Source organism: Natator depressus, chromosome 8 (assembly GCF_965152275.1).
Source record: "Natator depressus isolate rNatDep1 chromosome 8, rNatDep2.hap1, whole genome shotgun sequence".
Taxonomy (NCBI): Eukaryota; Metazoa; Chordata; order Testudines; family Cheloniidae; genus Natator; species Natator depressus.
This window is the reverse complement of record NC_134241.1, coordinates 56,495,674-56,520,318: the sequence shown is the minus strand read 5'-3', so window position 1 is coordinate 56,520,318 and position 24,645 is coordinate 56,495,674. Positions and strand designations below refer to the sequence as shown.

The 24,645-nt window shown below is 41.6% G+C and overlaps 1 long non-coding RNA gene across 1 annotated transcript in view; it reads right to left on the bottom strand.

Annotated features, from left to right (window-relative positions):
- Positions 1 to 24,214, bottom strand: part of LOC141992855 (uncharacterized) — a 473,559-nt gene extending 449,345 nt beyond the window's left edge. Inside the window, exons 1-2 of the long non-coding RNA XR_012640668.1 lie at positions 23,578 to 24,214; positions 14,365 to 14,506 (exon numbers count right to left, since the gene is read on the bottom strand). This is a non-coding gene — a long non-coding RNA (uncharacterized LOC141992855). The remainder of the gene's footprint in view (positions 1 to 14,364; positions 14,507 to 23,577) is intronic.
- Between the last annotated feature and the right edge of the window lie 431 nt (positions 24,215 to 24,645).

Sequence of the window (24,645 nt, the reverse complement as noted above, 5' to 3'; positions counted from 1 at the left end):
CATTCTAATAATATTGGTTTGCTCTACACTCCACTGCTAATAATAGCATTTCATGAATTACTGAGAATACACTAGAACTGGCAGCAGATCATAACTGTAGCATCAGACTTTGAACTACCCTTGTTCATATTTTTCCCCATATATGATACCATCTTTTCTCTGCATTCTGTTGGTTGTTTTGATGTTGAATGCCTTTCTGAGGTGAGACTGTACAGCTTTACAGATTAATATTAAAAGGACAGCCATTCTCTTTGATGTGCAGAGATGTATATTGATTTCCTTTTTGAAAAGAAATTATTCTCCAGAATTAAAATTCTACAGTGAAACACATTAAACTTGTTAACTAGAACTGTGAAGATAAATAGGGATCTAATGTTTAACATTCTTCTATGTCAATTCTGCACCGTAAGAGTTGTTAACCTAGATGCAACTATTATGTTTTTAACTAATGAAATAATATCTGAAGGACTAAATCCTGCTCACTTTACTCACTTGAGCAAATTCAATGCATTGAAGTCTGGGGATAGGAAAGCAACATACCTGGAAAAATGCTTTTAACTAAGTAGCAATTAAGCACCAGCTTAAAATGGCATTGAAGTCAATATCCTAAAGCAGAACTCACTGATCTGATGGATTGCTTGTATAACCTTAATTCAGATCCTTTTGAGTATGTGTTATGATACAGTCTTTAATTACATGATCACATACTATTTTTTCCCCCCAAAGGACCCTACTTTGTTCAGACCCCCATCCACAAAGCACTTAATAATCCACCTAATGTTAAGCATGTGAATAGCCTCAGTGAAGTCTATGGGAATACTCATTTGGTTTGCTGGGTCAGACGATGGATGGTGCTCAGTGAATAGATCAGATCTGAACCAGTGACTTAGAGATCATAGAATATCAGGGTTGGAAGGGACCTCAGGAGGTCATCTAGTCCAACCCCGTGCTCAAAGCAGGACCAATCCCCAACTAAATCATCCCAGCCAGGGCTTTGTCAAGCCTGACCTTAAAAACCTCTTAGGAAGAAGATTCCAGCACCTCCCTAGGTAATGCATTCCAGTGATTCACCACCCTCCTACTGAAAAAGTTTCCTAATATCCAACCTAAACCTCCCCCACTGCAACTTGAGACCATTGCTCCTTGTTCTGTCATCTGCTACCACTGAGAACAATCTAGATCCATCCTCTTTGGAACCCCCTTTCAGGTAGTTGAAAACAGCTTTCTAAATAATCCCAGTTTCCTCAGCCTCCCCTCATAAGTCATGTGCTCCAGACCCCTCATCATTTTTGTTGCCCTCTGCTGGACTCTTTCCAATTTTTCCACATCCTTCTTGTAGTGTGGGGCCCAAAACTGGACACAGTACTCCTGATAAGGCCTCACCAATGCCGAATAGAGGGAAAATGATCCTGTCCCTCGATCTGCTGGCAATGCTCCTACTTATACAGCCCAAAATGCCGTTAGCCTTCTTGGCAACAAGGGCACACTGTAGACTTATATCCAGCTTCTCGTCCATTGTAACCCCTACGTCCTTTTCTGCAAGACTGCTGCCTAGCCACTAGGTCCCTAGTCTGTAGCAGTGCATGGGATTCTTCCGTCCTGAATGCAGGATTCTGCACTTGTCCTTGTTGAACCTCAGATTTCTTTTGGCCCAATCCTCTAATTTGTCTAGCTCCCTCTGTATCCTATCCCTACCCTCCAGCGTATCTACCACTCCTCCCAGATTAGTGTCATCTGCAAACTTGCTGAAGGTGCAATCCACGCCATCCTCCAGATCATTAATGAAGATATTGAACAAGACCGGCCCCAGGACTGACTCTTTGGGCACTCCACCTGATACTGGCTGCCAACTAGACATGGAGCCATTGATCACTACCCATTGAGCCTGATGATCTAGCCAGCTTTCTGTCAACCTTATAGTCCATTCATCCAGCCCATATTTCTTTAACTGGCTGGAAAGAATACTGTGGGAGACCATATCAAAAGCTTTGCTAAAGTCAAGGAACAACACTGTTTTCCCCTCAATCACAGAGCCAGTTCTCGTCATAGAAGGTAATTAGATTAGTCAGGCATGACTTGCCCTTGGTGAATGCATGCTGACGGTTCCTGATCACTTTCCTCTCCTCGAAGTGCTTCAGAATTGATTCCTTGAGGATCTGCTCCATGATTTTCCTAGAGACTGAGGTGAAGCTGACTGGCCTGTAGTTCCCTGGATCCTCCTCCTTCCCTTTTTAAAGATGGGCACTACATTAGCCTTTTTCAAGTCATCTGGGACCTCCCCCAATCGCCATGAGTTTCAAAGATAATGGCCAATGGCTCTGCAATCACATCCGCTAACTCCGTTAGCGCCCTCAGATACAGTATATCTGGTCCCATGGACTTGTGCTCGTCCAGTTTTTCTAAATAGTCCTGAACCACTTCTTTCTCCACAGAGGGCTGGTCACCACCTCCCCATGCTGTGCTGCCCAGTGCAGTAGTCTGGGAGCTGGTCTTGTTCGTGAAGACAGAGGCAATAAAAGCATTGAGTACATTAGCTTTTTCCACATCCTCTGTCACTAGGTTGCCTCCCTCATTCAGTAAGGGGTCCACACTTTCCTTGACTTTCTTCTTGTTGCTAACATACCTGAAGAAACCCTTCTAGTTACTCTTAACATCCCTTGCTAGCTGCACCTCCAAGTGTGAATTGGCCTTCCCGATTTCACCCCTGCATGCCTGAGCAATATTTTTATACTCCTCCTTGCTCATTTGTCCAATCTTCTACTTCTTGTAAGCTGCTTTTTTGTGTTTAAGATCAGCAAGGATTTCACTGTTAAGCCAAGCTGGTCGCCTGCCATATTTACTATTCTTTCTACACATCGGGATGGTTTGTTCCTGCAACCTCAGTAAGGAGTCTTTAAAAATATAGCCAGCTCTCCTGGACTCCTTTCCCCCCTCATGTTATTCTCCCAGGGAATCCTGCCCATCAGTTCCCTGAGGGAGTCAAAAGTCTGCTTTTCTGAAGTCCAGGGTCCGTATTCTGCTGCTCTCCTTTCTTCCCTGTGTCAGGATCCCGACCTTGACCATCTCATGGTCACTGTCTCCTAGGTTCCCATTCACTTTTGTTTCCCCTACTAATTCTTCCCTGTTTGTGAGCAGCAGGTCTAGAAGAGCTCTGCCCCTCGTTGGTTCCTCCAGGAAATTGTCCTACACTTTTCAAAAAGTTCCTGGATTGTCTGTGCACTGCTGTATTGCTCTCCCAGCAGATATCAGGGTGATTGAATTCCCCCCATGAGAACCAGGGCCTGCAATCTAGTAACTTCTGTTAGTTGCCTGAAGAAAGCCTTGTCCACCTCATCCCCCTGGTCCAGTGGTCTATAGCAGACTCCCACCATGACATCACCCTTGTTGCTCACACTTCTAACTTAATCCAGAGACTCTCAGGTTTTTCTGCAGTTTCATACTGGAGCTCTGAGCAGTCATACTGCTCTCTTGCATACAACGCAACTTCCCTGCCTTTTCTGCCTTGCCTGTCCTTCCTGAACAGTTTATATCCACCCATGACAGTGCTCCAGTCATGTGAGTTATCCCACCAAGTCTCTGTTATTCCAATCACATCATAATTCCTTGACTGTGCCAGGACTTCCAGTTCTCCCTGCTTGTTTCCCAGGCTTCTTGAATTTGTCTATAGGCACTTAAGATAACTCGCTGATCATCCTACTTTCTCAGTAGGAGGCAGGAGTCCTCCTCTCTTGAGCTCTCCTAATCATGCTTTCTCCTGGTATCCCACTTCTGCGAGGGCTTTGGTCTCCTTCCCTTGGTGAACCTAGTTTAAAGCCCTCCTCACTAGGTTAGCCAGCCTGCTTGCAAAGATGCTCTTCCCTCTCTTCATTAGGTGGAGCCAGTCTCTTCCTAGCAATCTTTCTTCTTGGAACACCATCCCATGGTCAAAGAATCCAAAGCCTTCTCTCGGACACCACCTGTATAGCCATTTGTTGACTTCCACAATTCGACGGTCTCTACACGAGCCTTTTCCTTCCACAGGGAGGATGGACGAGACCACCACTTGGCCTCAAAACTCCTTTATCCTTTTTCCCAGAGCCATGTAGTCTGTAGTGATCTGCTCAAGGTCATTCTTGGCAGTATCATTGGTGCCCACATGGAGAAGCTGGAAGGGGTAGCGATCCGAGGGCTTGATGAGTCTTGGCAGTCTCTCCATCACATCATGAATCCTAGCTCCTGGCAAGCAGACTTCTTAGTTTTCCTGGCCGGGATGGCAGATAGATGACTCAGTCCCCCTTAGGAGGGAGTCCCTGACCACCACCACCCACCTCCTTCTTTTGGGAGCGGTGGTCTTGGAATCCCCATGCCTAGGACAGTGCATCTCATGTCTTCCAGTTGGTGGCATCTCCTTCTGCTCCCTTCCCTCAGATGTACCATCTGTTCCACTCTCTGTTTTAGTACCTGTGGAGAGAACATGAAAACGGTTGCTTGCTTGCATCTGCCTTGCTGGTACATGGATGCTCCTTTTTCTTCTGGAGGTCACATGCTGCCAATTTTCTTCACTGTCCGTCTGTCGCCGCTGTTACAGCAGGCTGTAATTCTTCAGAATGTTGTGCCCATAGAAGTATATCCTGACATCTGTCCAGGAAATCTTCATTTTCTCTTATGCAATGCAGGGTTGATACTTGTTTCACCAGACCTTGAACCTTCTCTTCCAATATGGAGACCAGCTTTCACTTTGTACAGAGAAAGTCGCTTCTGTCTTGTGGAAGAAAGACAAACATAGTACATCCTGTGAAGGTCACAAATCCTTTCAGCGAGCATGTTCCCATTACCATCTAGTTTCCTTATTCTGTAAGTGCTCTTCATTTACCATCAATTCCTGTTGTTCTGAGCAACAAAAGCAATGTGTAAAAGCACAGTATTTATACAATATTGGAAGCACTTAGGCAATAGCACACTACACCTTCCAAAATAGGTTCTCATGTAAAGGACCTGCCCTACTAGAGTCACTGTACCAATATTTGGGAATATTTTATTAACAGCATTCTTTGCCAACATAAACACCTTAATGGAAGAGGCAAAACAAGAAGTAATGTAAGTTTCTACTAAAAATCACATCCTCCGTAAGTGGAGGAATTGATTTTCAACTCAGTGTTGTACACTATTGAGCATTTCAATTTCCATCGTAAATGACATGCCATTTTTTTAAATAAGACAGTAGTGCTATGTCTACTGGGAGTATTATTTACTTGTCCCCAGTGGTGATTAAAAATTCAATAGCTTCCCATTATTATTTTCTAGTGCCCATTAAACACTCTTACCTTCCCTGAAGAAGAGGGGCTGGAATCTGTTCTGGCCTCCTGAGAGACACAGCATAGGACGTTCAGCCCATGGGGAGGGGAGGTAAAGATGTCTTTATGCGACCTAGATTCTGGGCTCCTGCCGGGGCTGAAATAAGCCCATGTTGTTACTCTATTTTACTACTTCCTTTTGCAAACTGCTTTACAGCCTTGAATTCCCAAAGTGCTGAGTGCAATAAGCATGCTTCTTCTTACCCAACCTCCAGGGTTCTATTTATATATGGGATTGCATGGAGGATAGCTTAGGGACACTTGTGTCAGCCCCACGCAAGAGGAATTCTTCCCTGGCCTCTTGAGGCCCCTTTTGTACCAGAGCAGCATATGAGGACTGGATCCTGGACCAGAATCCAGTCCAATCCCTAAAAGGCATAGAAAGGCGATAGTTGCATGGCCCTCTAGAAATGGTTAGAGAGGCCCCCTGTACATGTAGTTTTAACTGTTTCATTCTTTGTGTACTAATGCCCAGAAACTGCCTGTTTTTCTGCATCACAAGTTGAAGGAAGGAACATGTGAAAGTTTATTATTCATTAATAGCTCCCTACTTAAATGTAATTAATCAAAACTGATGTTGCTTGATTGGAGCCATAACATTGGCTATGCTTTTTTTGGAAGGCATACAGTTTGGAATACACTATGAAATAATGGCAATACAGGTAAAAGCTAATTAAGAATGTGGAAAAATTCCAATATTAGTTAGTAAAGTAAGAAACTTACTGAATTTGTTAACATTTGGAAAGTTAATACAAAACAATGCTGCAGATGGGGCTCAAAAAAGAAATCCTACAATTAAATCTTAACTTTTTTTTTAATATGTAAAGGTAGGGCATATTGTATTTACTTAAGGAACAATGAACTGTGCCCAGTTGAGCAATATTGGCACATAAATAGAATACATGGGCCTGATTCACAATGTCATTACTTCTGGTTTACATCTGTGTAGCACCATTGAAATCAGTTCCAGGGAGAAAGTACATATGTTGTGTATTTAAAAAAAACCACACACACACACCCCACACACGACTTAACTAGTATGGAGGGACATGTAATGGCAAGTCTGTTACCCCAGAATTTGACAATACAACAGTCAACCATTTTGTATGTTCAGCCACGGCCGGCAGAAAACCAAACATCACATAGTTAGGAAAATCTTAGGCCTTTGTGAGGCAAGGTCAGACAGCTGCATGCTTGCAGTTTGTTAATCAGAATGGGAGGATGAAATTGAAAGTTAACAAGTATGGAAGAGAGTAAAGCAACCTTGGTTTTAAGTGCCCTGACAGTCTCATTATGACTAGAATTGTTCTGATAAGAGATGAGTAGTTATGCTGAAATTAGGAGCATTGGTGACCCAGGAGGAGACACTATAGGTTAAGTGCTTTGTTTGAAGTTAGTGATAAAAGGTTAGGCAAAGGAATATGCTTTGGAGCAGTCCAAGGAAGCTTTCTGTGGGCAAGGATTTGACAGCTAAGTTCTCCAGCATCTAGCCAGAATGCAGAGCCCCCTGGAAGGCTGGCCACAGATCCCTCAGAACCATTTCTTAACTATAGGTAAATATACTTGTTTTGAAATGCTGTAAACCCTACTGCAGCAGCATGAATGTGTATGTGCGAACACATGAGCACATTTGAGATCTAATAAAAAAGTAGCATTTCGATGAAAGCACTTCTGGTTTGTATCAATTATTTATTCAGACAGATCAAGCTACGTCCCCACTGATTTGTTCCTGACGCTGCCTGGAGAGAAAGAGTTAAGTTACCACTGCTTTGGGTTCTGAAAACCCTGGGTAACAAGTCTTCCATATCAGGATTGATTTCCATCTCTTCAGATTCATTTTTGCTGCTATTAATGGAGTGATTCTGCACTACATTTCTCCAGGACTATGTTGGTATAACTTGACTGCTTTGAGACCCAGTCCTGCAGATACTTAGACACATGCTTAACTTTACTCAGGTGAGTAGTTCCATTGAAGTCAATGGTACTACAGGTGCATAAGTGCTCACAAGATTGGGGCATAAATCCTCCATGTGGGAGTCCAAGTAGAATGGATGCCATTGTATAAGCCCTCTGCCGTGAAGTGAATTATGTCCAGAGTGAATCAGTCTCAGATGTTCCTCACTGAAAAAAAAAAATCTGATGTGAAAAATGTATGAAATGGAATTCGAAATCAAGTGTTTTTCCCTGGATTTCATAGTTTGGATTTAGTTTTTCAACCCTAAACTCATCTCAGATTTGCTAAAAGGTTGATAATTCATTTGGGTAAAGCTGGACTGAGCTTTGTGGTGGCCTCCTGCTTGAGGATGCCAAGAAGTGATTTACAATCTTTACCTAAGTCCATGGTGAACACAATGATTTCCAGCTCAGTTCCAATTTGATTTGTCAGGCTCATATCCCAATAATTTCATAGAGTTTAAGCTCACAAAGGACCATTAGATCATTAGTGCAACCTCCTATATATCATGGGCCAATACATTTAACTCAGATGCCCCTATATTGAGCCTAATGACTTTAGAATCCTAAGGACTGAAATGCTTTGGTCTAACTAAACTGCTGTGTGCCACAGGCAGAGAACAGGAGAGACCAAGGTGCCACCAGTTCCCAAGGTTCCTGCAATACTAGGGAATTGATGAGAGGAGATATGTCCAAATGATCCCAGCAGGCAATCCACAACTCATGCTGCAGAACAAGGTGAAACCCCTCCCAGGTTCCTGCCAATCTGACCTGGGGCAACCAAGTATGTAAGCAAAGTATTCTGTGTACCACCTCACAGCACTGGTCCAGTGTCCCATCACCAGCTGTGGTCAATCTGACGCTTCAGAATAAGGCAAAAACACACCCACATAACCCAAAACAGAATATCAATTAAGACACCGGAGGTGAAAATCCAGTGTGAACCAAATCTCCCTCCCTCAAAATATGGGTCCCATAAAACCTTGAGAACACACGCCACTGACATTTACACAGGTCTGCTGTTAAACCACCTTCTTGCAGTTCTCTTTTTGGTTATAGTTTTATGAAAATAAGAGCAGGGGCAATCCAACCAGAAGACAATATACTACAAAGGTCAAACTTTCATTCTTCTGCCATAATTTAGATAGACTATTAAGCAATGAAACTTTGTATTAATTCATGCTCATGACAAAGGTTGTAACAAGAACAAGAAATGGAAGAAATTAATTCATATGGGAAACAGTAAAACTTTAATTCATTCTGATCGCAGTTTCACATTTTTAATATTAAAGTTCCCTTGGGAAAGAAGAAACTTAAAGGACCTTGTGAGAAGATTTAAAAAAAAAAGGTATATCAAAGACAAATTGACTCAAATGCTGGTAGAATACATTGTAAACTCTTGGGTAGAGCTGTTGAAAAGAAGAAGAAAGCCTTAACTAATGAGACAAGGCAGGTGAGGTAATATCTTTCATTTGACCAAAGTTACTACATTTCCCAGATCTAAAGAAGAGGTCTGTGTAAGCGCAAAAACTTGTCTCTTTCACAATTCAAACAGAATTTGGTCCACACTAAGATCCACATGTATCCACTTTGGATTACATATGGATGCAGTGAACAACACTAGCTGGTCCCTAGCTTGGGCAGAACACCATCTGAGAAAAGCAATTGCCAGAATTCTCTCTATGCCTCTAGGCAACAGCAAAGTCACTCTATTATGTCGAGTCCTGAAAGCTCATGGATCCTACCAAATTCCAAAGTGCACTCCATAATGATGACAGATTACCAACAAAACAAGATGCTGCAGAGCTGGTGAGTTGCTATCACCACACACTTGCCATCAACTCAACACAATGGTTATGGAATTGGCTTTTCTCTACATATCCCACACACATCTGCATGGCTCTTGGATGACTTGAGTCAGATGAAAGAGAAGAGGGTGCAAAATGTAGAGTCAATGGCCAAAACCTAGGGCTGAGACAGATTTAAATGCAAAGAATTCTGACAAGTTATGCTGAGGCTGTATTTCAGGTTAAGAGAACATTTTTCTCCTCCTCTGTCGCAAAAATTCTTTGCAAAGAGCTATTATAGTTGGTGAATCACCTCTTCAATCCAGCCTGCATTCTGAAAAATAATATAGCACCACTCAGTGCAAAGAGCTATTGTTTCACTTACAGACCAGGATATCATCTAATCAAAATACACTCTAAGTATCATCAGCAAATTCAAAGAGGAAACAGCTCACTGTGGGAGTGTTACAGGGAGCTCAAGCCCATGCGGCAAACTGTTATTTTCATAGACTCATGGAAATCTAGGGCTGGAAGGGACATCAAGAGGTCATCTTATTCAGCCCCCTATGCTGTTCACCACAGCTGGCCTTCAGTCATGGAATTCAGTCCTGGCAGAACAAAGAAAGATCACAAATCTTTATCACACTTCCAGATCCAAATGCAAAACACTGCTTTGGTTGTGCTTTCCATAAAACTTATATTTACAGGTACAGTACAAAAACTAAACCACCAATGATGTACGTTACTCCCACTACTAACTTCGCTAATCTAAGTTTTTAAGCTCTGGAAGGAGGTCTGATACCACCAGGACTGGTAAAATATAAGAATCAAGGAATCAAAATTGCTGGGGGTTTTGTTTCTTTTTTCTGGGGGTGTTGAATTTGCAGTGGTGTGATGTTGTACACATTTGTCCTCAATTACTAGCCCACTGGGTTAAATATGTAGTAATGCTTTTATCTCTCCTTATGGAGTGTCTCAGCTCTTGAACCACACACCATTAGTTGCTCTGACTGTTAATACCACTTATGCAGTGGTTTAGATAATCAAAATGTTATGCATTAAATAATTACTCCTCATTGTTTCTTCCTTCTATGATATTTCCATACGAGTGTCTCGATGCTTTCAGACTTTAACATAAGGCAACTCACAATTCCTGGGTGAGGCGAGCGAGCATTATTCCTACATATCGCTGGAAAACTGGGGCGCAGATCAGCTTTCCTAACACCATGTACCAAGTGAGTGGTGGAGCAGGAATCAGAACTTAGGTGTAACTGACCTCCACATTGACTCTCCATCCTTTTCTATGGGGCCAGATCTCTGCAAGTAGTATTACCACTTGTCTCTTTCAATAAAGAGGTCATTTCACTTGCAAGTTTTATAGACAGACTTGTGTATTGTTGGTTGATTTTTATGGGGAAACTTTGTACCCTACTGTAATTCCAGATATCTATATTAAGCATACAAGAATGGTTAAGTGGCATTTATTAACAGTGGTACGATATCAGCGCCATATAAACAGCACATAAAGGCCATCTGAGGTAGTACAGGAATGCTAGATTAATAGCAGTAATATTAAAGATTCTAATTAATCACATTTTCACTAGACTATATGAAGGATATCATACAAACGAAACTACAAAAAATGCAATCAAAAGTTTCTGCAAGTTTATGAGAGAGACAGACAAAAATTTAATACAGGTCAGGACACACTGCTATGAAACCTGATCCTAATCCTCAAAGTTTTGCCTCTTACTTTATTCTGAGCAGTTCAGACCCAAGATTACCTATGAGTCAATTTGATCTTTGGAGGTGCTGTAAATACAAACTAATATTTATTAATATTATCTCATAGTCACACACTATTTTCTAGGTCTGTCAAGCAATTAAAAAATTGTGATGAATAGAACTGTTAAATAATAGAATACCATTTATTTAAATATTTTTGGATGTTTGTTTACATTTTCAAACATATTGATTTCAATTACACTGCAGAATACAAAGTATACAGTGATCACTTCATATTTCTAATATTTGCACTGTAAAAAATAGTATATTTCAATTCACCTAATACAAGTACTGTAGTGCAATCTCTTTTTATGAATGTACAAAAAATAACTGCATTCAAAAATAAAACAATGTAAAACTTTAGAGCCTACAAGTCCACTCAGTCCTACTTCAGCCAACCACTCAAAGAAGTTTGGTTACAATTTGAAGGAGATAATGCTGCCCACATATTGTTTACAATGTCACCTGAAAGCAAGAACAGACATTCACATGGCACTGTTGTAGCTAGCATCGCAAGATATTTACATGCCAGAGGCGCTAAAGATTCGTATGTCCCTTCATCCTTCAACCACCATTCCAGAATACATGGGTCCATGCTGACGACTGGCTCTGCTCGATAACTATCCAAAGCAGAGCGGACCGACGCATATTCATTTTCATCATTTAAGTCAGAAGCCACCAGCAGAAGGTTGATTTTCTTTTTTGGTGGTTCGGGTTCTGTAGTTTCCGAATTGGAGCGTTGCTCTTTTAAGACTTCTGAAAGCATTCTCCACACCTCGTCCCTCTAAGATTTTGGAAGTCACTTCAAATTCTTAAACATTGGGTTGAGTGCTGTATCTATCCTTAGAAATCTCACATGGGTACTGTCAAGGTTCCTCCCCCACTCTGAGCTCTAGGGTACAGATGTGGGGACCTGCATGAAAACCTCCTAAGCTTACTTTTACCAGCTTAGGTTAAAACTTCCCCAAAGTACAAGTTAATTTTACCCTTGGAATTTCCACTGCCACCACCAAACTTTAACTGGGTTTACTGGGAAACGTAGTTTGGACATGTCTTTCCCCCCCAAAATCCTCCCAACCCTTGCACCCCACTTCCTGGGGAAGGTTTGGTAAAAATCCTCACCAATTTGCATAGGTGACCACAGACCCAAGCCCTTGGATCTTAGAACAATGAAAAAGCACTCAGTTTTCTTACAAGAAGACTTTTAATAGAAGTAAAGGAATCCCCTCTGTAAAATCAGGATGGTAGATACCTTACAGGGTAATTAGATTCAAAACAGAGAATCCCTCTAGGCAAAACCTTAAGTTACAAAAAAAAAAAAAAAAAAAAAAAAGACACACAGACAGGGATAGTCATTCTATTCAGCACAGTTCTTTTCTCAGCCATTTAAAGAAATCATAATCTAACACATACCTAGCTAGCTTACTTACTAAAAGTTCTAAGACTCCATTCTTGTTCTGTCCCTGGCAAAAGCAGCATACAGACAGACACAGACCCTTTGTTTCTCTCCCTCCTCCCAGCTTTTGAAAGTATCTTGTCTCCTCCTTGGTCATTTTGGTCAGGTGCCAGCGAGGTTACCTTTAGCTTCTTAAGCCTTTACAGGTGAGAGAATTTTTCCTCTGGCCAGGAGGGACTTTAAAGGGGTTTACCCTTCCCTTTATATTTATGACAGGTACCTTCTTTGCATTTTGTCAAATCTACTGTGAAAGTGTGCTTAAAACAAATATGTGCTGGTCATCATCTGAGACTGCTATAACATGATATATATGGCAGAATGCACGTAAAACAGAACAGAAGACATACAATTTTCCCCCACGTAGTTCAGTCAAATTTAATTTACGCTTTTTTTTTTTTTTTTAAAACAAGCATCAGCAGCATGTCCTCTGGAATGGTGGCCGAAGCATGAAGGGGCATATGAATGTTGAGCTCATCTGACACAAATACCTTGCAATGCCAGCTACAAAAGTGTCATGCAAATGCCTGTTCTCATTTCAGGTGACGTAAATAAGAGAGTCAGCATTATCTCCTGTAAATGTAAACAAACTTGTTTGTCTTAGCAATTGATTGAACAAGAAGTAGGACTGAGTAGACTTGTAAAACTTTAGAGTCTACATTGTTTTGTTTGAGTGCAGTTATGTTACCAAAAAAAAAAAAAAATCTACATTTGCAAGTTGCAATCTCTTTCATGTGAGAGTGTATGACAGTACTTGTATGCAGTAAATTGAAAAATAAATTTATCATTTTTACAGTGCAAATATTTGTAATAAAAAATATGAAGTGAGCACTGTACACTTTGTATTGTGTTGTAAAAGAAATCAATATATTTGAAAATGTAGAAAAACACCCAAAAATATTTAATAAATTTCAATTGGTATTCTATTGTTTACCAGTGTGATTAATCGCAGTTAATTTTTTTGAGTTAATCTCATGAGTTAACTGCGATTAATCGCCAGCCCGACTATTTTCCCCTCTGATAAATACTGAACAGCAGCATTTGGCAGTGACTTCCTGGGAATCTTTGGTCTTTTCGGAAAGCAGAAGTTTTATATCGAATGTAAAACAGAACATTGGAACCAACCACCATTATTTCTTAAGAACCATACCCTGCAATTGCAATATTACCTTGCCATAGTTATTTATTTGCAATGTCTTTGTTACCACAGAAAGAGGAACACACTATACCAGCTTAAGTGATGGTATAGCCAACACAGGCCCTCTCTGCACCCAGGAGCATGGAGATGTATTGTATCTTGAGGTACCTTCGTGCCACATTACCCCCAGCAAGTGTCTGTGCCTAACGGGCACAATTTGACTCATTTTATTATAGCTAGAGCTGGTTGAACTTTTGTTCAAAATTTCTCTCATAAAAAGGGACTTTCCGGAAAATTAAAATTTTCCTGAAAAGCTTTCAGTTTTTCCTCCCAAAAGATTCAAAACTTTCATCAAAACTGGAAGTGTTCCTGCCTACCTTTGGTGAATCATGATTTCCCTATAGCTAGTATAGTAACACACATGTTGTAACAGTAATAAGTTAGAGGGTTCCCATTCCTGCCACCAAACCTTTCAAGAAATATCAGTACTAGACAGATTTTCTTTACTTGTGAAACCTTTCATACAGCACTATTTCTCACTTGCACAATCAGGTTACAACAAAGCTCCAGTTTGTACAAAATATGCTAGCCAAGATCACACAAAATTTCTCCAGCTGAAGTTTCTTTGCACTTCTTTATTCAGCATGGCCACCGTTTCCCACTACCTTCAGTAGGGCTGAAGCCACCCCTCAGTTCAACATTAATCTACAGCCTCTACAGGTAGAAGTGAGGCTGATCCTAGCAAAAAATAAATAAAACAACATCTTCTGAGGACTTGAAAGCACTTTACAAACATTAATGTGTAACTTCACAGCATCTTTGTGAGGTAGATGCTGCCGGATGTATTTTGCCTGTTTTAAAGAGGGCTGGGGAAGGGAGAAGTGGAATAAAGCAAAAGGAAGTTCAGCATCTTACCAAAGTTCACGACAGGAACTATGAATACAACCCATTCCACACTGGTGCCAGTCTGTAGTTTTAGGCATAAGACCATTCTTCTGGACTTCTTTTTATTAATTGCTTCTTCAGGTCCAAGGTATTTACCCATGCATGACTTGAGCTGTGTATAAAAAGGATTTCTGTCAAGCTCTCCTAGTATCTTTCACACACACAAAATTCATTTTTTCAAGTTTAGAAAAGGGGTGTAAAGTTGGATATTAGGCTGCACACAACATATAAGCTAAAGTGGCCTTAGTGGAACTTTGACACACAGAATATTATTGTCCTTGCAAGGATTAGAATTCATATAGCTGACATGCATACAAGTTTCCCCAATCTACCAAGTATAAATAGGATTTTCTTTGACCTGAGACATGTTACCTTTTCATCTATTCTTTCTTCTTTAGACACATACTTTAAATTATTTCACAAGCACAGAAAGCTGTTACATAGTGGAAGGTAAAAGCAGTTTGCTGAACATGACAAATTAAACTCTTTCCTGGTTTACACAACCATAGTAGATTTGCCTCACCATAAGACTAAAACCTAATCAACTCAATACTCTACAACTGTGTTAAATAGTCTCTCCTGGTGGTGGCTGCCAAAGGTAGAGACATGAAATGTGAAAGGGAAGTTACACTAAGTCAGAAGAGCCACAGTTCCAGCTGGGGCCAATAGCTCAGTGACTAAACTCCAACCAATAGGGACAAATGAGCCCAGTCAACATAACCCTCAAGCTGCTCCCCAGAGGTAAGGCTTAAACTAACAAATAAGGCCAAACTCCTGCCTGGATTCAGAGCCCTTGTCAAACAAACAAACTCTTCCATAGTCAGGGGTTAAACAGGTTTTGTGTAAACAAGATTTGAATTTGATGAGGGGGCTCTGCCACCAACAGTACCATCACTCTCCAGGAGATCCTAGCTTCCAACACTGCCAATTTTATCTTCCCACAGCCCATTCCTCTTATGCGTTCAGAGCATTCACTTAGTTTGATGAACCCAGCTCATACCTGCTACACCTTGACAATCCCCCACTTCAGGGAGACAGCTGTGGTTTTTCACAGAGACAGAAAGAGCCTGTTTTCTTCCAGTCCCTTGGTAGGATCTATGTGTGCTGTCGCATGGTTCCACAGCCACAGCAATTGAAGACATTTAGATAAAGCTGCCTGTAAGTGATGGTTTATTTTATGCCCATTTGTTTGATTCTTAAGATTCTTTCCCTGATGAGTGAGTGGAAAACAATGTACACTCAGGGTGTCTCCTTTAATGTTTATTAAACATTTTGCAGGATGGAAGCGGAGGGAGATCAGTTTTAAACTCCACAAAGGCAAAATTGTGGTTGAAGTTCCTCTATGCAGTGCAGAGAATTCAAGAGCTAAGGTTCCAATTATGGGCTGGCAGTGGTGTGAATTTCAGTCTCCTATAACTTTTTCCTCTGAAATGTTACCTTTTACTGGCATTATTGCTTTTTGCCCTGAGCACAGATAAAAGATGGACAGTGTCAATAAAACAGAATAAACTTTTTTTTTATAAAAGAAATAAAACTGCATGTGTACTTTTTATCTATCACCACTATTATTTTGGATAGAACTGAGGAAAGGGAACTGACAAGAAATGCTATTTTTCTTAAGGTTCACTAGTATCTGATTGAAACTGCAGCCATTATGTACCACTATGAACAAAAGATAAAAAACTTATGAAAATTGCAGCATGGTACTTGAGGACCACTTTATTTTTATTACTGCATCTCCCTCATCGGACAGAAGGGAAATAGCTATTTGGCTGTAGCCATTGTCTCACAATAATCACAGTATAGAAGAAGCAGAGTATTCAGTAGACGAGCAAAGTATCTTTTTTTATTGACTAAGATCATACTCAATTCTGGGTACTATCAAATCTTGAGGGGCTGTTGACTGTTAGTGCCAATAGTGCATGGAAGCTGGAAAAACTGAGATCATCATCAACTGAGATTAGCACCTCCTATTCAGACTATCTGAAGGCTTTCAGGAGCATCAGAGATGTAGGATGTTATGAGGAGCAAGGAAAAATGCTGTTAGTGCCTTGTCTATATTAGGGCTTTAGCCAGGGTGTAGCTACACCAGTGTAACTGCATGGAAGCAAACTCCTAGTGCACCAGTGCCTCTTACCTTCATTTGAGATTGCAACTCATACTTTACACCAGTGCAGTGTATCAATAGCAGGGGTTTGCACTAGTGCAGCTACATTGATGTGACTACACCAGCAGCTAAGGGGTAGCTCCACAAAGGGATATAAGCACCTAACTGCTACTTTAGGTGGCAAGGTCTAACATTTAGATGCCACTGAGATCCTCAAAACCCCCATGTAGCTGCTACCTAATCCTATAGGCACCTATATTCCCACTGGCAAAGTCCCCTAGGTGCCTACGTTTCTGCTGGTGGGCATGTGCAAAGCCAACTGAGCAGTTCAGGGGCATCAAGGCTTCACACCCTAGCTCAAACCCAGTAGCATTTACAAACTAGACCTTGCCTGCAGAAATCCATTCCAGTAGGTATGCTGAGGCCCCCCACAAAGGCAGCCAGGGGCAAGTTGAGAGAAAATTTGAGGGTGAGCATGTGTGTCCCTAATATACCCAATGATTAGTGTATTCTCTGGGGAGGTGGAAGACCTAGGGCTGAAAGCCCACTCTGCCCAATTTGGAGCAGGGACTTGCACCCAGGTCTCCACTTCCCAGGAGACTTCCCTAGACACCAGGTTACTGAGTATTTTGGAGTGGGTCTTGCTCAATCCCACCTGTTGAAGTTCTTCCACTTTGTATAAATTAAATATGCAGTGGGCAGGGAGAGGGAGAATGACTCTGCAGCCCTGTGGTTAGGGCACTCAACCTGGAGACTTGGGTTCCAGTCCCTGCTTCAATGACTATTTAGTTAGGTTGCCTATAAATTAGGCACTGCAATATCAAGTGTTGCAATGTCTAAGTCCCAATGTCTAAGTCCCTAAAAAGCCTAGTATATACAAGGCTTAAGACTGCTATAGAAAAACTGATTGTAAGAAGGGTTAGCCCTCTCAACTCCCATTGAAGATTCCTTTGAAAATATGACCCATGCCAAGTAAGTGCCTTATAGCATGTGTATGTGTATTTTATTTATGGTCCTATACTTCTTAGAATTTTTTTTAATCTCACAGCTACTTAAATCTGGAAACAAGTTAGTACATATAAAGCAATCATTACTGAGTCAACCTGTCCATGTTATACGTAATCTATATCAAATGCAGTAGAGTGGTGGTCATTAAAGTCTTTACAGGTTCCTTTAAGTAGTTATTTATACCCTGGTGTTCCCCAGACTGTTAGTGTGGAAGCATATTTTTGTGCTTAAAGCACTGGACTGAGATTCAGTTCCCTGGTCTCCCATAGGCTTCCTGTATGATCTTGGGCAAGTCACTTAATCTCTTCATGCTGGAGTTTCCACTCTGTAAAATGGGGATGATGATACGCACTTTCCATAATAAATCAGTTTTATGTTCCAACATTACTTTGTATTTTTCAAAGTTTCAAGCAGCCTGTCTTCTCTCTGTGAATCCCTTCCCGTTTCAGTGTTTTTATTAATCTAAATTTTATCATAAGGAGGCGAGAATGACATTTCTAGCCTACTAGCTATGTAGTTAGAAATGTGCTGCCAGATAAACGATCCCATAAACGTATGCTGTGATGTTCCTGAGAATTGCCAATTACCCATGAGGAATTCAGTGCTAATGTGTCACTTGGTGACATACTGGAAGTCATGGTACTTGCCTATGAGAAAGGGCACAGCTGCCTGCCCATGCACCTTCCAAAAACCAAAACAAAGGGTCATACTCCACAGGGAGGCTAAGCTCATTATCAAAAAACTCCAAACGCTTGATGAGGAAGCGCTAGATCAAGATGAACAAAACAAAATGTATGAGGTTCTTATTTAGATTTCCAAAGTAATCTGGGGAATTTAAACATATCTTCCATTAATTTCAATGGAAGATGTGTCTGTACCAGGGTCAGGAGCATCCTGATCACCCTCTCATAGTAAGGGACAGCTCTGCAGCACCATCCCTCTTTTCCCCCCTTTCACGAGCCCAATAACCAGAGATTTTCATGAGCCCAATAACAGCTCTCCTTGGGGTTTGCTTTATTAACATGAAGTTCAAAACAAACACAAAAAAGTCTTCCACCCGAGCCTTAAGCTGGGCACAACCTATATAGGTATTCTCTGAGAAGATGCAAGACCTGACCTGCCTTCTTCCCAAAAAGAAAACAGAGTTTCCAGCCCGTGCTTTCTACCCAGCCCTTCCTCGAGCTTCACGCTGCAAGCCCCACTTGGCTGTCCACAGGTCTGTTTTTCTACTCCTGCAGAAACCTGATTTAGTCACATAATCATCGGTCATGTGTCTTAAATCATTTTCTCCACTGGGGAAGGCAGATCAGCTGTGTCACAAGAGGGCTGAGACCTAACTTGTTTTAAAAGGGGGCAGCAATCCTACGACAGTGTCTAAATCCCCAAAGACATTTTGAAAGCCTCCACTCAGAATCCTATATCAGACCATAAGACCCCCAATAAAATGTCATCCATTTGCTGGCAGTAATAGCAGCTCACAGCAGACCTGGAAATGTCAACAGGTCATAAATTGCTATGAAGAGGAGGGCAATTTACATTTTTGGTCATAAAACAGTGTAAATTTAATCTTCATAGAGAAAATAATCTGGGCATTGTGCTTGAAGGCCAAATCACCTGTAGTCTTGAAGTCCTACCTACCTTGCAACTAGTGAGTATTTTTTTCCCCCAGCTGCAACTTCATATTATTCAACAGAACTCTCCCTGCAGGGCAGGCAACCACTATAGGCAGGAGTAGATTTCAAGATTCCAGGAATGTAACCATTCTGTTGAAGCAGACAACGAGAGGTGTCAGAGCTCTCAACTTAATAGTCAAATATCTACAGAGCCAGACATCTTAGGGGCATATTTTGATTATGAATCACTCTCCCCATAGTATCACATGACCCATAAATATATTGCCACCAGTGTAAATATAATTATATATCAGCATTCTCTACTCAACAGAAGCTGCAAAAGTCAAAGCACCGGATCCTCAGCAGATGTAAATCAGAGTAGCTCCAATGGCTTCAAGGGAGCTATGCCAATTTACACCATCTAAGGCAGGCAGTTTATAGGGAAGAAGGCGATGGTGAAATCATGTAATTTTATAAAAAGCAATTAAATAGTGACTTGCTGGTGCAGAAATATCCAATTATTTATGGGTATATTAACCTCTTTGCTCACAGATGCCAAATTATGCAATGGAAGCAGCACATTCAGTGTGATGAAATGTTCTCTTAGCTCATATCAAAATGTTAAATTATCAGCTGCTTCCAGGGGGTGACAATGTTCTAATTCACTGTGAAAGTTCAAGATCGTGTGTTCTACACTGTAATGCTCCGAAAAGATTAGCAAAAGGGTGCTGTGAGAAGAATTTCTTGATAGAAAGACCTCCAGCTGAAAAAAGTACGGACAGATCAAACTGCTTGCAAATAATTTAGGTAACACAAAACATGAGATTGTTCAGGCTCCAGAGCTAATTCACATGGAGCCTGTTCAAAGACCCCGCACGTCCCATTTCTTATTTCAGCTCTCCCATTTCCATTCTCTCTGTGAAATATTGTCATGGTCCTTGGCCTTGAACATTCCTACTCCATTTTCTGACCAAGATTTGTGGGCATCTACAATTAAGTTCCTACAACCATATTTAGGCACCCCCTAAAAGAGAAAAGCCTGGTTTTTCAAAGGTGATGACCAGTAAGAGCTATACATATACTATGAATGTCAACGTATTTCCCCTGCGATACATTTGTAACAAAATGGTTTGTATGTAAAGTAGCAAACTTTTGGGACATAAACTGTTTTGTTTTTTAATAGAAGGAAGGCCCTTGAATAACATCTGCTTTTTCCATAGTTTTTCCTCTCTCTGCCTATGAGCTAAAAGCTGAATTTCCACTATTGCTGACAACATGAACTTGAACAGTGGGAGACCAGTAAATCTCTAACAGCAGTGGTGCTTTATGTACCTTAAATACTGTAAGATTAAAAATGTGGTTTTATCACAGCATGATACCAATATTATTAACTAGTCCTGTGCAAGGATTCGAGATTTTCAAAGCTTCAGGTATTCTGTAATTGAAAGTTGCCCAGTCATGCATGCACTAACTTAACAATGGAAAAGCACAAATAATCTTAGTCAGTATTTCACTCAAATCAGAAAATTTGAGTAGGGCAGTAAGTTTTTTAATCCTGCATTATCAGCTTTGATGTACCAAATCTGTTTCTGCATTTGCAAGTGAAGCTACTGTGACAAAGCTCTGTCCTTGCCTCCATGGGTCCCACATTTCCTGGCAGATTTTGCAAGCCTCAGAGGCTCACCGTGACCCTCCACATAACCCTTCTTTCTCTAGGGACAAGGGTCACAGTCTACTGAGCCATTTTCATCATAAGCCAGCAAGGGAGGTGAGGAGAAGTTATCCTTCCTTGCACAGTCTGTTGTCTCCTAGTCTCAGTGATTAATCAGAGGGCAAAGGTGGGGGCAGGGGAAGCCCAGGCACACCCTCTACTCCAGGCTCCAGCCCAGGGATCCTAATAGTATCAGCTATGGTAGCTGACCTTTTAGAAACATGACATGTACAATTCCCAGGGCTACTTCCCCCACAGCAGCCCTCACTTCCTCAAGCTCCACTTCACCCTTACCTCAGAGCCTCCTTCCTTGTGCCTGATATGGTGTGTACTACTCAGCCTCTCCAACAACACAAGCTTCCTTCTAAAACTCCTGGCATCCACACCCACCTGACTGGCTGGGAGGCTTTTAACTAGTTTCAGCTAGCCCCTGATTGGCTTCAGGTGTCCCAATCAACCTAGCCTTCTCCCTGCCTTCTGGAAAGTTCTTAATTGGCCCCAGGTGTCTTAACTGACCTGGAGCAGCTGCCATTTCACTTATCCTGGTACCAGGGATTTGTTTAGCCTGGAGCTAATATATCTATCTCCCACTACTTTTCTATAGCCATCTGGCCTTGCCCCGTCACACTACCTACAAACAGCAGCCTGACAGCCTCTGATTACAAAGTCAGGCATGCAGAAACATTCATTTGTGGTATTTAGTAAAAGTATAGCAAATGTTACAATTTTAGATCTCTAGACCAACAACAATAATTTTGCCTACAGCTAAATGATCAAGTGTCACAGCACTAAGCGATTGTTTTTCTTCAAGTTAATTTTTGTTGTTGCCCCCTTTTCAATATGTTTTTGATAAAAGATTTTTTTTTCAGAAACCTGAGAGTTTGTGCTTCATTTTCTGACTATTTTGACCTTACCGGTATGGCTAATAGATATGTAATACAGATCTATACATTGCATCATGGAATTTGAGTATATGTAGCATTATTGAACTTTAATCCAGATTATGAACCAAAATCTTAAGCCCCATATTTAGCAGAAGCTATATGCAGGCTTCCAGGGTGAGTCATTCTGCTCTTCACTTGCCATTAGGCAAGAAATACAGAATATGGGGCCATTAGACAGATGTGTGTGAGTGGAGACCTCATGCTAGTACTCCTCTCCTATTCATGGAAGTCAGCTCCAGATTCACAAGATTTAGAAATTCACTTCCCACACTAAAGAAGCTATTTTTGAACTTGGTGCTTGACTAGCCAAAGCTTATCCTCTTAAATATGAAGAAAGTCTTCAGGAGGAACTGTGGGGATATTTTAGAATAGCGACCTACGCAACATTCTAACATGGTGTGTCTTTACTTGTACATTATTTTTCACAAACATCTGTTTAGTATCATTGTGCCCATTCACCTGGAGTGTTATGCCCCTCTGAACTGAACATAGAGGTCATTGTGTAGGTTCTAAGTGTGTCCAGTTTGACAACCAGACCTATCAAAGGTCTCTGGATTCTAATTTTTCCTTACAGGTTTCTGCCATTGAAATTGAAGGTAATAATTATGTCCATTTCACTTAGGAAATTGAAGGCTGATGGAAAGAGTGATGGAGAAGCCAAACAACCAGTAGCAGTGGTAATCTCAATGAGACAGAAGATACTACATGGCAGTCTCCCATGATGGCACTCCTCATTTAGTGCTTTGTTCTATCAACAAATTAAGCACAGGAGGGGATATGGAAAAATACTTCAAGATCAGCAATGGCATGACACCCACTTTGAAGTCTTGGCTGGCTTGGCCACTTTTTTTCCCTTTGTCTGAAGTTTGTATTATGTAGTATAATATAGCATACCCATCAGCAACCATACATTCTGTTATGCCATTTTTTCCAAAAAGTCACTGGGTTTCTTCTGAAAGAATAAACTCATGCTCTTGTCTGTGTTCCCTGCTTGAGCAATGCTGTTCTTGTGACTTATAATTTCTCATAACAGCTGTTGGGGAATGTTCTTCAATTGGATATGCAGAATCTTCTATATCTTGTTGAGACTGACACTTCTATTGCTTATTTTGCGGTTCTACCTTTCTTTTATACAGCATCTGGTACTATCCCAATTGTCAGTGATACCCAAATTATTTCTGCCCTTGCCTTTATGGATTGCACAAAAATTTAAACCTGCCAGAGACAAAAATTGCAGTTTGTTTTATGTAGGTAGACAGCTTATATGAATACGTTCACTGAGGACCAGAAGTATAAAGCAATATGAGGAAACAGTTTTCTGTCATTGCTAATAGTTAGTTTTCTCCAGTATATAACATCAAAAGACATAATGGTGGCACATGTCCATGCCATAAAATGTGAATGTGGAGTCCATATAGTGGATTTACATTTAAATTTTTAGAGCTAGTTAAATTTCCAAAATTCAATTTAATTACTTTTTTGAATAATAACTTTCTTCCCTCCCACACACAAAATGCACAAAAACATTTGTAAATTTTGTGTGCGTGCATATGAGGAGAGTGGAGTAGAGAGAGATTTTAAACTAGCTTTATAATTTCAATTACTTCTGGATGAGAATCCATTGATACAAGCCTTATCGATACCAGTTCTGAAAGACAATACAAACATGACTTCCTATGCAGGGTGTGATGCATTCTATAAGGCTATGTGAGCAGTTCTTTGTGTGTATACTATTTTCTCAGTGCATGCTCATTTAAAAAAAAAAAAAAAAAAAAGTCTTGCACCAACTTTGTAACCTACCTTTCATGAATAGTGTCACAAGGTGCCCTGCCCAAGCACCATCCAGCAGCAGGCCATGTCATGCCAGGAGCACAGTTTTCCCCTTGAAATTCACCTGCGCAATGGAATACTGTCTCTCTTAGGGGCAAATTCAAATCCTTTTATTTATATGAAGTGCCATAATCCACAGATCTATCATAGTAAGAACAGTTCCTCTCAGAACCCCAAAATAAAACAAGGTTATAATGCGGCAGCTCTTCATTCCCTATCAAAAGGTTCCCAGTTCACAAATGCAAGAATCATTAATAGAACCCTGCAAATCCACGGGTATCCGCTTTATATCCGCTGATATCTGCATCCATGGATGCAAATATCCATGGACCATTTCTGTGGATAGCAGCGCAGATGCTGTTATAAATGTTGTATCTGTGCAGAGCTCTGATGGTAAGAGCCGGGGGGCCAGCTGTGAGGCACCATGGCATGGACCCTCCACCTGCCCTGGTTGATGGACCTGTGGGGCAGGGGCAGGAGCCGGGTGTGGCTTGGGCCCCCCACCCGGGGCAGGTGGAGGGTCCACCGCAGCTCCGCACAGCTGCCCGCCCAGCTCTTATCATGGCTGGGCTGCAGCTCTGAGGCACCCCCCTCCCTGGATGGAGCCTGATCTGGGTAAGAGCGGTGTTGGCAGCTGTGGGGAGCCTGGGTCCCTCCCCCTGGCATAGGTGGGGGACCTGGGGAGCAGGGACACTGGGTGGAGGTTGCTCAGGCCCCCCACCCACAGCAGGTGGAGGGTCCACCACAGCTCCCCACAGCTGCCTGCCTGGCTCTTACCGTGGCCAGGCTACGGCTCTGAGGCTTCCCCCACACACACACACTGGAGTCCAGTGAGAGCCAGGGGAGAGCCACACAGGCAGCTGTGGGGAGCCTAAGTCCCACCAACTGCCCTGGGTGGGGGGCTGGAGGCAGGGACATTTGGCAGGAGCTGCTCGGGCCCCCCACTTAGGGCAGGTCGAGGGACCCAGGCGGGCTCCCCACAGCTGCCAGCATGGTTCTCCCTGACCTGGCTCTGGCCGGGGAGTGGGGCAGCTTGGA